This window comes from Arachis stenosperma, chromosome 6 (assembly GCF_014773155.1).
Source record: "Arachis stenosperma cultivar V10309 chromosome 6, arast.V10309.gnm1.PFL2, whole genome shotgun sequence".
Lineage (NCBI taxonomy): Eukaryota > Viridiplantae > Streptophyta > Magnoliopsida > Fabales > Fabaceae > Arachis > Arachis stenosperma.
In genome coordinates this window covers 86,409,757-86,423,091 of record NC_080382.1, presented here as the reverse complement: position 1 = coordinate 86,423,091, position 13,335 = coordinate 86,409,757, and the positions used below count along the sequence as shown (strand labels likewise).

Below are 13,335 nucleotides of genomic sequence, written 5' to 3'. Positions count from 1 at the left end.
CATTTCATACATCCTACTATTCCTCTTCACTCTTATAGTTTCTCTTGAGCTTAGCATGAGGACATGCTAATGTTTTAGTGTGGGGAGATTTGATGCACCACTATTTCATAGTACATCTTGTGCCTAATTAAGTGGATTTTATCCACTACTCTCACACTTTTTCATAGAATTCGCATGTTTTACATTTTCCTTCCTGATTTTCTGTTATGATTGAAAACATGTTTCTTTGGCCTTAAATTTGCTATGTTTAATCCTCTCTCATTACCATTCGATGCCTTGATATGTGTGTTAAGTATTTTCAGAGATCATAGAGCAGGAATGACTTAGATGATGGAAAGGAAGCATGCAAAAGTGGAAGGAATACAAGAAATTGAAGGAACTGCAAAGCTGTCAACCCTGACCTCTTCGCATTCAATCGTTTATAACTTGAGCTACAGAGATCCAAATGAGGCAGTTCTAATTGCATTGGAAAGCTAACATCTGGGGCTTCGAAATGATATATAATTTCCCATAGTGGCCATACAGCTAGGTGACGCAAACGCGTCGTTTCTACGGAAACTGGGCTATTTTTGACCCAGTATTTGGCCCAGAAAACACAGATTAGAGGCTGCAAAGTGGAGGAATCATCATCACTTCTCATTATTCATAATTTTAGGTTTTTGATGTAGTTTTTTAGTGTTTAGGATTAGGATTTCATTTATGCTTTTGAGTTGGATATTGACAGAGTTACTTGAAGTCTTTATCATTCTAGTTCGTTTCGTTTTTTCCTTACTCTTTCATATCCTTAATCTCTGTTCTGAATTACAATTGAATTATTTTTAAGATTTATTAATGTAAGAAGTATTTTTCCATTTACATTTATTATCTGTTTGCTTGCTTTGAATTAATTTATTTATCACGTCATCTTTCTACTCCTTGAATATGTATGTGAAATTGGCATCCATGTCAATGGAGTAGGCTCTCAGCTTGAAGTTGGAGTTAGATTAATAGGAGACCCTTGAGTTGGAAGACTCAAGAGTTAATTGGTAATTGGAAGTTATTGGCCAGCTTTCTAGTTACTAACACTAACACTTCCCAAGGGAGAGGATTAGGTCTTGTGAATAGAAGTTGGCTCCCAACTTATTTGACTTCCCTTCATTCGTTGAGGAACAACTAAGTAGAACAACAATCTATTACTAATTAATCTTGGAAAATCCAACAAGGATAGAACTTCTGAATAATCTTCTCCTAGTCAATGCTTTTTAAATTAATTACATAAACCTCTCGTTTATTTTCATTGCTTTAATTTATAGTTAATTATTTTATCATTCCTCACTCTAAAAATTCTTAGAAAAACCCATAACCAATAATAACACACTTCGCTGCAATTTCTTGAGAGACGACCCGATGTTTGAATACTTCGGTTATTATTTTTAAGGTTTGTTACTTGTGACAACTAATTTTTTGTAGGAAAGTATTCCTTGTTGATTTAGAGGCTATACTTACAACGTGATTACATTTGTGAAATTCTAGACCACGCAAGAATTCATTCGTCAACCTGCTTTCTATTCTAGTTTGCATTATCACTCTTAGGATTTTTTTGCTATCTAGTTTAGTAGTTTATTTTTAAAATTTTTCAAGATGGCTTATGTTTTATGTATCAAGCTTAAAAAGAAAATCTATTATGAGTTATTCTAGTTGTCTTAATGTGGTGGCCTTATTTCTACTTCTGAATGTATGAATTAACTGTGCGTATTTGATATTGGAGTTAAGTATATTGGTTCTTGAGGCAGAAGAACTTAGAGAAGTATTATTGATTCTCTGAAATAAGCAAAAATCGATTCTTGGAGCAAAACAAACAGCAAAATAAATTGAAAAGAAAAGAAAAATCAAAAGAAAAAGGTCCAAAGCTTTGAGCATCAATGGTTAGAAGGCTCAAAACTGATCTAAAGCTCAAAAGAGTGGTTTTCCCTAACCACATGCTTGTGGTGTGAAAGTGTCAAGTAACCCTTGAGACTGAACATTTAAAGTCGTGACCCATTACTGTTACAGAGTATGCCTAAGGCCCTGAGCACCACTGTCTGTGAGGAGTAAAAAGAAAAATTAGAACTCAAAGAGTTCCCCAGTTAAGTGCTTGTGGTGTTTATCTATCAAGTTAAGCTTGAAAACAAAACAGTTAGAGTCACGGCTAGGCTCAAAAGTGCAAATCACCAAGGAAAAGAAAAGATGTGATCGAGAATCAATTAGAGCCTAAAGAAGAGAATCAACAATACCATCCGAGTTCTAGTTCCAAAGGATGCCAATATTTCTGAGCTTCAAAGTTTATTGAGATGCCAAAACTATTCAAAATTAGAGTGTCATAAGCCCCATTCAGTAACTAGACCTGAGCTTCATTGACAACTCAAAGTCTTAAGCATCATCTCTTCTTTAGACCTAAATTGTTTCTGGTTGCTTGAGAACAAGCAATGGTTTAAGTTTGGTGTTGTGATGCGTGAGCATCTTATACCCTTTTTCTAGCTATTTTTATATTGTTTTTAATTAGATTTTATTTACTTTTACTTGATTTTAGTGCAAAAATCACCTTTGGATGCTACTTTGAATATTTCTTGTGTTTTATAATTTTAGGTGAAATTTGGATTAGTTTGGAGAAGCCTGTAGCAAGAAAGAAAAATGTTGGCAGAACCCTCCCTGGGCACTGAACGCCCACCTGGCATTTAGCGCTTGAAGGGGGGCAAAGGCCAGCAACATTACGCTTCCCCCCTTGGCGTTCAATGCCCATTCCTGAAGTTGAATGCCAGCAGCAACCCGAACCACTCCTCTTTGGACCTCCAAGTGGATTTATGGTGCACGAAATTGTGATCTCAATGGCGCCAACAACTTGTAATCTCACTTCTTTTTCACAACTTCGCACAACTAACCAGCAAGTGCACTGGGTCGTCCAAGTAATAAACCTTACGTGAGTAAGGGTCGATCCCACAGAGATTGTCGGCTTGAAGCAAGCTATGGTCACCTTGTAAATCTCAGCTTTCCTACTGCCCCCGTCCAATCATTCACACTCCTTTCCATGGCAAGCTGTTTGTAGGGGGATCACCGTTGTCAATGGCTACCGTCCATCCTCTTAGTGAAAATGGTCCAGATACGGGTTACGTAGGGCTAATTATATGTCGGTTCTCAATCATGTAGGAATAGGATTTACTATCCTTTTGCGTCTGTCAACACGCCCTACAGTCGTGAGTTTGAGGCTCGTCACAATCATCCCATCCCAGATCCTACTCAGAATACCACAGACAAGGTTTAGACTTTCTGAATCTCAAGAATGCTGCCAATGGATTCTTGCCTATACCACGAAGACTCTGATCACAAGGAATTGAAGGCTCTGTTGTCAGGAGAGGCAATCAAACGCATGGACCAAGAATCCAAGAGATACACATTCAAGCTTGTTTTCATATAGAACAGAAGTGGTTGTCAATCACGTGTTCATAAGTGACAATGGTGATGAGTGTCACATAATCATTACATTCATCATGTTCTTGTGTGCGAATGAATATCTTAGAATAAGAATGAGCAAGAATTGAATAGAAAACAGTAGTACTTTGCCTTAATACTCGAGGAACAACAGAGCTCCAGACCTTAATCTATGGTGTGTAGAAACTCCACCGTTGAAAATACATAAGAACAAGGTCTAGGCATGGCCGAGAGGCCAGCCTCCAAAACGTGATCAAAGGATCAAAAGGTAATCCAAAGATGTAAGATCCAAGATATCTAATACACTAGTAAGAAGTTCTATTTATACTAAACTAGTTACTAGGGTTATAGAAAAATGAGTAAATGATGCAGAAATCCACTTCCGAGCCCACTTGGTGTGTGCTTGGACTGAGCATTGAAGCTTTCACGTGTAGAGGTCTTCCTTGGAGTTGAACGCCAGGTTGTAACTTATTTTTGGCGTTTGACTCTGCTTTGCAACTTGTTTCTGGCGTTTAACGCCAAAATAGGGCAGAAAGCTGGCGTTAAACGCCAGTTTGCATCATCTAAACTCGGGCAAAGTATAGACTATTATATATTGCGGGAAAGATCTGGATGTCTACTTTTCAACACAATTGAGTGCGCGCCATTTAGACTCTTGTAGCTCCAAAAATACCATTTCGAGTGCAGGCAGGTCAGAATCCAACAGCATCAGCAGTCCTTTGTCAGCCTCTGAATCAGATTTTTGCTCAGGTCCCTCAATTTCATCCAGAAAATACCTGAAATCACAAAAAAACACACAAAATCATAGTAAAGTCCAGAAATGTGAATTTTGCTTAAAAACTAATAAAAATATACTAAAAACTAACTAAATCATACTAAAAACTATCTAAAAACAATGCCAAAAAACGTATAAATTATCTGCTCATCACAACACCAAACTTAAATTGTTGCTTGTCCCCAAGCAACTGAAAATAAAATAGGATAAAAAGAAGAGAATATACAATGAATTCCATAATATCAATGAAACTGAGTCCCAATTTGATGAGCAGGGCTAGTAGCGTTTTGCTTCTGAACAGTTTTGGCATCTCACTTTATCCTTTGAAATTCAGAATGATTGGCATCTATAGGAACTTAGAATTTCAGATAGTGTTATTGATTCTCCTAGTTCAGTATGTTGATTCTTGAACACAGCTACTTTATGAGTCTTGGCCGTGGCCCTAAGCACTTTGTTTTCCAGTATTACCACCGGATACATATATGCCACAGACACATAATTGGGTGAACCTTTTCATATTGTGACTCAGCTTTGCTAAAGTCCCTAGTTAGAAGTGTCCAGAGCTCTTAAGCACACTCTTTTGCTTTGGATCACGACTTTAACCACTCAGTCTTAAGCTTTTCACTTGGACCTTCATGACACAAGCACATGGTTAGGGACAACTTGATTTAGCCGCTGAGGCCTGGATTTTACTTCCTTGGGGCCTCCTATCCATTAATGCTCAAAGTCTTGGATCCTTTTTACCCTTGCCTTTTGGTTTTAAGGGCTATTGGCTTTTTCTGCTTGCTTTTTCTTTTTCTCTTTTTTTTTCGCTACTTTTTTTTCTTTTTCAATGCTTTTTCTTGCTTCAAGAATCAATTTCATGATTTTTCAGATTATCAATAACATTTTTCTTTGTTCATCATTCTTTCATGAGCCAATAATTTTAACATTCATAAACAACAAGATAAAAAATATACACTATTTAAGCATTCATTCAAAAAACAAAAGTATTGCCACCACATCAAAATAATTAAACTAATTTCAAGATTGAATTTGAAATCCAAGTACTTTTTGTTCTTTTGTATTTAAGCACATTTTTCATTTAAGAGAGGTGAAGGGTTCATGGAATTATTCATAGCTTTAAGACATAGACACTAGACACTAATGATCATGTAATGAAGACACAAACATAGACAAACATGAAGCTCAAAAATCGAAAACAGAAAAATAGATAGACAAAGAGATTAAGAAATGAGTCCAACTTAGTGAGAGTGGCGTCTTCCTCTTGAAGAACCAATGGAATGCCTAAGCTCCTCTATGTCTCTTCCTTGCCTTTGTTGCTCCTCCCTCATAGCTCTTTGATCTTCTCTAATCTCATGGAGAATGATGGAGTGCTCTTGGTGCTCCACCCTTAGTTGATCCATGTTGTAACTCAAGCCTTCCAAAGAGGTGTTGAGTTGCTCCCAATAGTTGTGTGGAGGAAATTGCATCCCTTGAGGCATCTCAGGGATTTCATGAGGAATTTCCTCATGCTCTTGTTGAGGTCCATGAATTGGCTCTCTTGTTTGCTCCATCCTTTTCTTAATGATGGGCTTGTCCTCTTTAATGAGGATGTCTATCAATCCCAGCCAAATTGCATAGGTGACAAATGAGATGAGGAAAGGCTAACCTTGCCAAAGTGGAGGACTTGTCAGCCACCTTGTAGAGTTCTAGATGTATGATCTCATGAACTTCCACTTCCTCCCCAATCATAATACTATGGATCATGATGGTCCGATCCACAGTCACTTCAGACCGGTTGCTAGTAGGAATGATGGAGTATTGGATGAACTCCAACCATCCTCTAGCCACAGGCTTAAGGTTCGATCTTCTCAATTGAACCGGATTGCCTCTTGAGTCTCTTTTCTATTGAGCTCCTTCCACACATATGTCCATGGGGACTTGGTCCAACCTTTGATCAAAGTTGACCCTTCTAGTATAGGGGCGTGCATTTTCTTGCATAATTGGCAAGTGGAACGCCAACCTTACATTTTCCAGACTGAAATCTAAGTATTTCCCTCGAATCATTGTAAGCCAATTCTTTGGATTTGGGTTCATACTTTGATCATGGTTCCTAGTGATCCATGCATTGGCATAGAATTCTTGAGCAATTAAGATTCCGACTTGTTGAATGGGGTTGGTAAGAGCTTCCCAACCTCTTCTTCGGATCTCATGTCAGATCTCCGGATACTCATTTTTCTTGAGCATGAAAGGTACCTCAGGGATCACCTTCTTCTTGGCCACAAATTCATAGAAGTGGTCTTGATGGACCTTTGAGATGAATCTCTCCATCTCCCATGACTCAGAGGTGGAAGCTTTTGCCTTCCCTTTCCTCTTTCTAGAGGTTTCTCCGGCCTTAGGTGCCATAAATGGTTATGAAAAATAAAAAGTAATGATTTTACCACACCAAACTTAAAAAATTTGCTCGTCCCCGAGCAAAAGAAGAAAGAAAGAAGGGGAAGAAGAAGAAAAATGGAGGAGATGGAGGGAGAAGTGAATTCGGCTAAGATGGAGGAAAGGTGTTTGTGTTGTGTGAATATGAAGGAGTAGTGAGGGGATAATATAGGGGTGAGGGGAGGGTTGGGTTTCGGTCATTAGGGTTGGGTTTTGGAGGGAAAAGTGTTTGAATTTGAAAGTGAGGAAGGTAGGGTTTTTGGGGAAGAGATATGGAGGTGATTGGTGAAGAGGTGATGGGGAAGTGTGAATGAGTTGATTGGTGAGGGGTGTTTAGAGAAGAGTGTTATGGGAGGGTAGGTGGGGATCCTGTGGAGTCCACAGATCCTGAGGGGTCAAGGATGTATCATCCCTGCTCCTATTAGGCTTACAAAATGCCCTTGCTGTGCAATCCTGGCGTTTAACGCCAGACTGCTGCTTGTTTCTGGCGTTAAACACCAGCTTTTATTCCTTTCATGGAGTTAAACGCCAAGATACAACCTGTTTCTGGCGTTTAACGCTAGATTGTAACTTGTTTCTGGCGTTTAACACCAGTCTGGTGCTTGTTTCTGGTGTATAACGCCCAGAATGGTGCCAGACTGGGTGTTAAACGCCCATTCTACTACCCTTTTTGGCGTTTAAATGCCAGTAAGTCCCTCCTCCAGGGTGTGCTATTTTTTTATTTTTTTTTTTGAATTTTGCAATTGTTTTGTGACTCTACATGATCCTCAACCTAAAAAAAGGAAATTAACATAGATAAATAAAATTGGGTTGCCTCCCAATAAGCGCTTCTTTAATGTCAATAGCTTGATAGTGAGCTCGCATGGAGCTTCACAGATGTTCAGAGCATTGTTGGGACCTCCTAACACCAAACTTAGAGTTTGAATGTGGGGGTTCAACACCAAACTTGGAGTTTGGTTGTGGCCTCCCAACACCAAACTTAGAGTTTGACTGTGGGGGTTTTGTTTGACTCTGTATTGAGAGAAGCTTTTCATGCTTCCTCTCCATGGTTGTAGAGGGAGATCCTTGAGTTTTAAACACAAGGTAGTCCTTATTCAATTGAAGAACCAACTCTCCTCTGTCCACATCAATCACAGCCTTTGCTGTGGCTAGGAAGGGTCTTCCAAGGATAATAGAATCATTCTCATCCTTCCTAGTGTCTAGGATTATGAAATCAGCAGGGATGTAAAGGCCTTTGACCTTTACTAGCACGTCCTCTACCTGTCCGTAAGCCTTTTTCATAGAATTGTCTGCCATCTCTAATGAGAATTTGGCAGTTTGTACCTCAAAGATTCCCAGTTTTTCCATTATAGAGAGTGGCATTAAATTTATGCCTGACCCTAGGTCACACAGAGCCTTCTCAAAGGTCATGGTGCCTATGGTACAGGGAATTAAGAATTTACTAGGATCCTGTTTCTTTTGAGGTAAAGTGTGCTGAACGCAGGTATTCAGTTCATTAATGAGCAATGGAGGCTCATCCTCCCAAGTCTCATTACCAAATAGTTTGTCATTCAGCTTCATGTTTGCTCCTAAATTCTGGGCAACTTGACATTCAACAATGTCTTCATCTTCTTCAGAAGATGAATAGTCATCAGAGCTTATGAATGGTAAAAGAAGGCTCAATGGAATCTCTATGGTCTCTAAGTGAGCCTCAGATTCCTTAGGTTCCTCAATTGGGAACTCCTTTTTGTCCAGAGGACGTCCCAAGAGGTCTTCCTCACTGGGATTCATGTCCTCCTCCTCCTCTGTGCATTCAGCCACACCAAGTAATGTTATGTCCTTGCACTCTCTTTTTGGGTTCTCTTTTGTATTGCTTGGGAGAATACTAGGAGGAGTTTCAGTGACTGTTTTACTCAGCTGGCTCACTTGTGCTTCCAAATTTCTAATGGAGGACCTTGTTTCATTCATGAAACTTAGAGTGGCCTTAGAGAGATCAGAGACTATGTTTGCTAAGCTAGAGGGACTCTGCTCAGAATTCTTTGTCTGTTGCTGAGAAGATGATGGAAAAAACTTGGTATTGCTAAACCTATTTCTTCCACCATTATTAAAGCCTTATTGAGGCTTTTGTTGATCCTTTCAAGAGAAATTTGGATGATTTCTCCATGAGAGATTATAGGTGTTTCCATAGGCTTCACCCATGTAATTCACCTCTGCTATTGCAGGGTTCTCAGGATCATATGCTTCTTCTTCAGAAGATGCATCTTTAGTACAGTTGGATGCATTTTGCAATCCATTCAGACTCAGAGAAATCATGTTGACTTGCTGAGTCAACATTTTGTTCTGAGCCAATATGGCATTCAGAGCATCAATTTCAAGAACTCCCTTCCTCTAAGGCATCCTATTACTCACAGGATTCCTTTCAGAGGTGTACATGAACTGGTTATTTGCAACCATGTTAATGGGTTCCTGAGCTTCTGCAGGCATTTTCTTTAGGTGAATAAATCCACCTGCAGAATGGTCCAATGACATTTTAGACAATTCAGACAGACCATCATAGAATATATCTAGGATGGTCCATTTTGAGAGCATGTCAGAAGGACACTTTTTGGTCAGTTGCTTATATCTCTCCCAAGCTTCATAGAGGGATTCACCTTCTTTCTGTCTGAAGGTTTGAACATCCACTCTAACCTTACTCAGCTTTTGAGGAGGAAAGAACTTGGCTAAGAAAGCCGTGACTAGCTTATCCCAAGAGTTCAGGCTATCTTTAGGTTGAGAGTCCAACCATACTTTAGCTCTGTCTCTTACAGAAAAAGGGAAAAGCATAAGCCTGTAGACCTCGGGATCAACCCCATTGGTCTTAACAGTATCATAGATCTGCAAGAATTCAGTTAAGAACTGAAAAGGATCTTCTGATGAAAGTTCATGAAACTTGCAATTCTGTTGCATCAGAGAAACTAATTGAGGCTTTAACTCAAAATTGTTTGCTCTAATGGCAGGGATTGAGATGCTTCTTCCATGGAAGTTGGAATTTCGTGCAATAAAGTCACCAAGCATCTTCTTTGCATTATTATTAGGTTCGGCCATGTCTCCTTCTTTTTCGAGATTCTCTATAAGGTTTTCTCTGAATTGTTGTGCTTTAGCTTCTCTTAGCTTCTTCTTCAGAGTCCTTTCAGGTTCAGGATCTGCTTCAACAAGAACGTTCTTGTCCTTGCTCCTGCTCATATGAAAAATAAGAGGACAGAAAAAGAAGAGGAATTCTCTATGTCACAGTATAGAGATTCCTTTATGTGAGTAGAAGAAGAAAAAAATAGAAGAAGGAGAAGAGAAAAATTCGGACACAGAGAGGAAGAGAGGGTTCGAATTTTAAGATGAAGAGAAGTGTTAGTAAATGAATAAATAAATAGAAGGAGATGAGAGAGAGAGAGAGAGAGAATTCGAATATTAAAAGAAGAGAGAGAGAAATATTTTTATTTTTATTTTATTTATGATGTTAGTTTCGAAAATTAGGAGAAGAAATAAAATTAAAAGTTAAAACAATTAGTTAATTAAAAAAAGAATTTTGAAAAAGGGTGAGGAATTTTCGAAAATTAGAGAGAGAAAATTAGTTAGGTGGTTTTGAAAAGGATAAGAATTTTAAAACAAACAAAAAGTCAATCAGTTAGTTGAAAAAGATTTGAAAATGAATTTTGAAAAGATAAGAAGTTAGAAAAGATTTTGAAATTGATTTTGAAAAAGATATGATTGAAAAGATATGATTGAAATTTATTTTGAAAAAGATTTGAAAAGGAAATTAAAAATATTTGATTTTTAAAATTAAAATTGATTACTTGACTAACAAGAAACTAAAAGATATGATTCTAGAATTTAAAGATTAAACCTTTCTTAACAAGAAAGTAACAAACTTCAAAATTTTTAATCAATCACATTAATTGTGAGTAAAGTTTCGAAAATTATGAGATAAAATTAAGAAAAAGATTTTGAAAAACAATTTTTTAAAATTTTCGAAAATACTAATAAAAAATGAAAAAGATTTTACTTTTGTAAAAAAAAAAATTGAAAAGATAAGATTTTTAAAAATGAAATTTTGACTTGACTAATAAGAAAACAACTTATTTTAAAATTTTTTGACTAAGTCAACCAAAGAGTTCGAAAATTTATGAGATAAATAAGGGAAAGATATTTTTTATTTTTGAATTTTTAATGAGAGAGAAAAACACAAATATGACCCAAAACATAAAAATTTTGGATCAAAACCAATGATGCATGCAAGAACACTATGAATGTCAAGATGAACACCAAGAACACTTTGAAGATCAAGATGAACATCAAGATTTATTTTTGAAAAATTTTTAAGAAAAGAAAAACATGCAAGACACCAAACTTAGAAGGTTTTAATGCTTAGACACTAACAAACTAAAAATGCATATGAAAAACAAGAAAAGACACAAGACAATAAAAATAAAAGATCAAACAAGAAGACTTACCAAGAACAACTCGAAGATCATGAAGAACACATGCATGAGTTTTCGAAAAATGCACAAATTTTAAAAACATGCAATTGACACCAAACTTAAAATTTGACTCAAGACTCAAACAAGAAACACAAAAAATATTTTTGATTTTATGATTTTATAAAATTTTTTTGGATTTTTCGAAAATTATTTTTGGAAAAAACGAAAAAGAAGAAAAATTTTGAAAGATTTTTGAAAACTTTTTGAAAATAAAATAATGGTTAAAACAAAAAGAAAATTACCTAATCTGAGCAACAAGATGAACCGTCAGTTGTCCAAACTCGAACAATCCCCGGGAACGGTGCCAAAAACTTGGTGCACGAGATTGTGATCTCAATGGTGCCAACAACTTGGTACGCAGAATTGTAATCTCACTTCTTTTTCACAACTTTGCACAACTAACCAGCAAGTACACTGGGTCGTCCAAGTAATAAACCTTACGTGAGTAAGGGTCGATCCCACAGAGATTGTCGGCTTGAAGCAAGCTATGGTCACCTTGTAAATCGCAGTCAAGCGGATTAAAATGGTTATGGAGTTTTGATAATTAAAAGATAAGTACAATGCAAATAAAGATAGAGATACTTATGTAAATCATTGTTGGGAATTTCAGATAAGTGTATGGAGATGCCTCATCCCTTTTGAATCTCTGCTTTCCTACTGCCTCCGTCTAATCCTTCACACTCCTTTCCATGGCAAGCTGTTTGTAGGGGGATTACCGTTGTCAATGGCTACTGTCCATCCTCTCAGTGAAAATGGTCTAGCTACGGGTTACGTAGGGCTAATCATCTGTCGGTTCTCGATCGTGTAGGAATAGGATTTACTATCCTTTTGCGTCTGTCACCACGCCCTACAGTCACGAGTTTGAAGCTCGTCACAGTAATCCCATCCCAGATCTTACTCGGAATACCACAGACAAGGTTTAGACTTTCCGGATCTCAAGAATGTTGCCAATGGATTCTAGCCTATACCACGAAGACTCTGATCGCAAGGAATTGAAGGCTCTGTTGTCAGGAGAGGCAATCAAACGCATGGACCAGGAATCTAAGAGATACACATTCAAGCTTGTTTTCATGTAGAACGGAAGTGGTTGTCAATCACGCGTTCATAAGTGAGAATGGTGATGAGTGTCACATAATAATCACATTCATCATGTTCTTGTGTGCGAATGGATATCTTAGAATAAGAATGAGCATGAATTGAATAAAAAACAGTAGTACTTTGCATTAATACTCGAGGAACAGCAGAGCTCCACACCTTAATCTATGGTGTGTAGAAACTCCACCATTGAAAATACATAAGAACAAGGTCTAGGCATGGCCGAGAGGCCAGCCTTCAAAACATGATCAAAGGATCAAAAGGTAATCCAAAGATGCAAATCCAAGATATCTAATACACTAGTAAAAAGTTCTATTTATACTAAACTAGTTACTAGGGTTACAGAAAAATTAGTAAATGATGCAGAAATCCACTTCTGGGCCCACTTGGTGTGTGATTGGGCTGAGCATTGAAGCTTTCACGTGTAGAGGTCTTCCTTGGAGTTGAACGCCAGTTTGTAATTTGTTTCTAGCGTTTGACTCTGCTTTGCAACTTGTTTTTGGTGTTTAACGCCAGAATAGGGCAGAAAGCTGCCATTAAACGCCAGTTTCTGTCATCTAAACTCGGGCAAAGTATAGACTATTATATATTGCTGGAAAGCCCTGGATATCTACTTTTTAACGCAATTGAGAGCTTGCCATTTGGACTCTTGTATCTCCAAAAATGTCATTTCGAGTGCAGGGAGGTCAGAATCCAACAGCATCAGTAGTCCATTGTCAGCCTCTGAATCAGATTTTTGCTCAGGTCCCTCAATTTCAGCCAGAAAATACCTTAAATCACAGAAAAACACACAATCTCATAGTAAAGTCTAGAAATGTGAATTTTACTTTAAAACTAATAAAAATATACTAAAAACTAACTAAATCATACTAAAAACTATCTAAAAACAATGCCAAAAAGCGTATAAATTATCCGCTCATCAATAAAGCATTTCTTGGTGCACGGAATTTAACTTCACACAACTGAACCAGCAAGTGCATTGGGTCATCCAAGTAATACCTGAGGTGAATCAGGGTCGATCCCACGAGGATTGCCGGCTTGGATCAAACAGTGGTTATCTTGTAAATCTTAGTAAGGCGGATAGAAAAGTTGTGTAGTTGTTTAAACGCATAAAAG

The 13,335-nt window shown here is 37.5% G+C and overlaps 1 non-coding gene across 1 annotated transcript; it reads left to right on the top strand.

Moving 5' to 3' along the window:
• Window positions 1-9,195: 9,195 nt before the first annotated feature.
• LOC130938559 (small nucleolar RNA R71) lies at window positions 9,196-9,304 on the top strand. The gene has a single exon (XR_009069721.1). It is a non-coding gene; the product is annotated as a small nucleolar RNA R71 (small nucleolar RNA).
• Window positions 9,305-13,335: the final 4,031 nt, after the last annotated feature.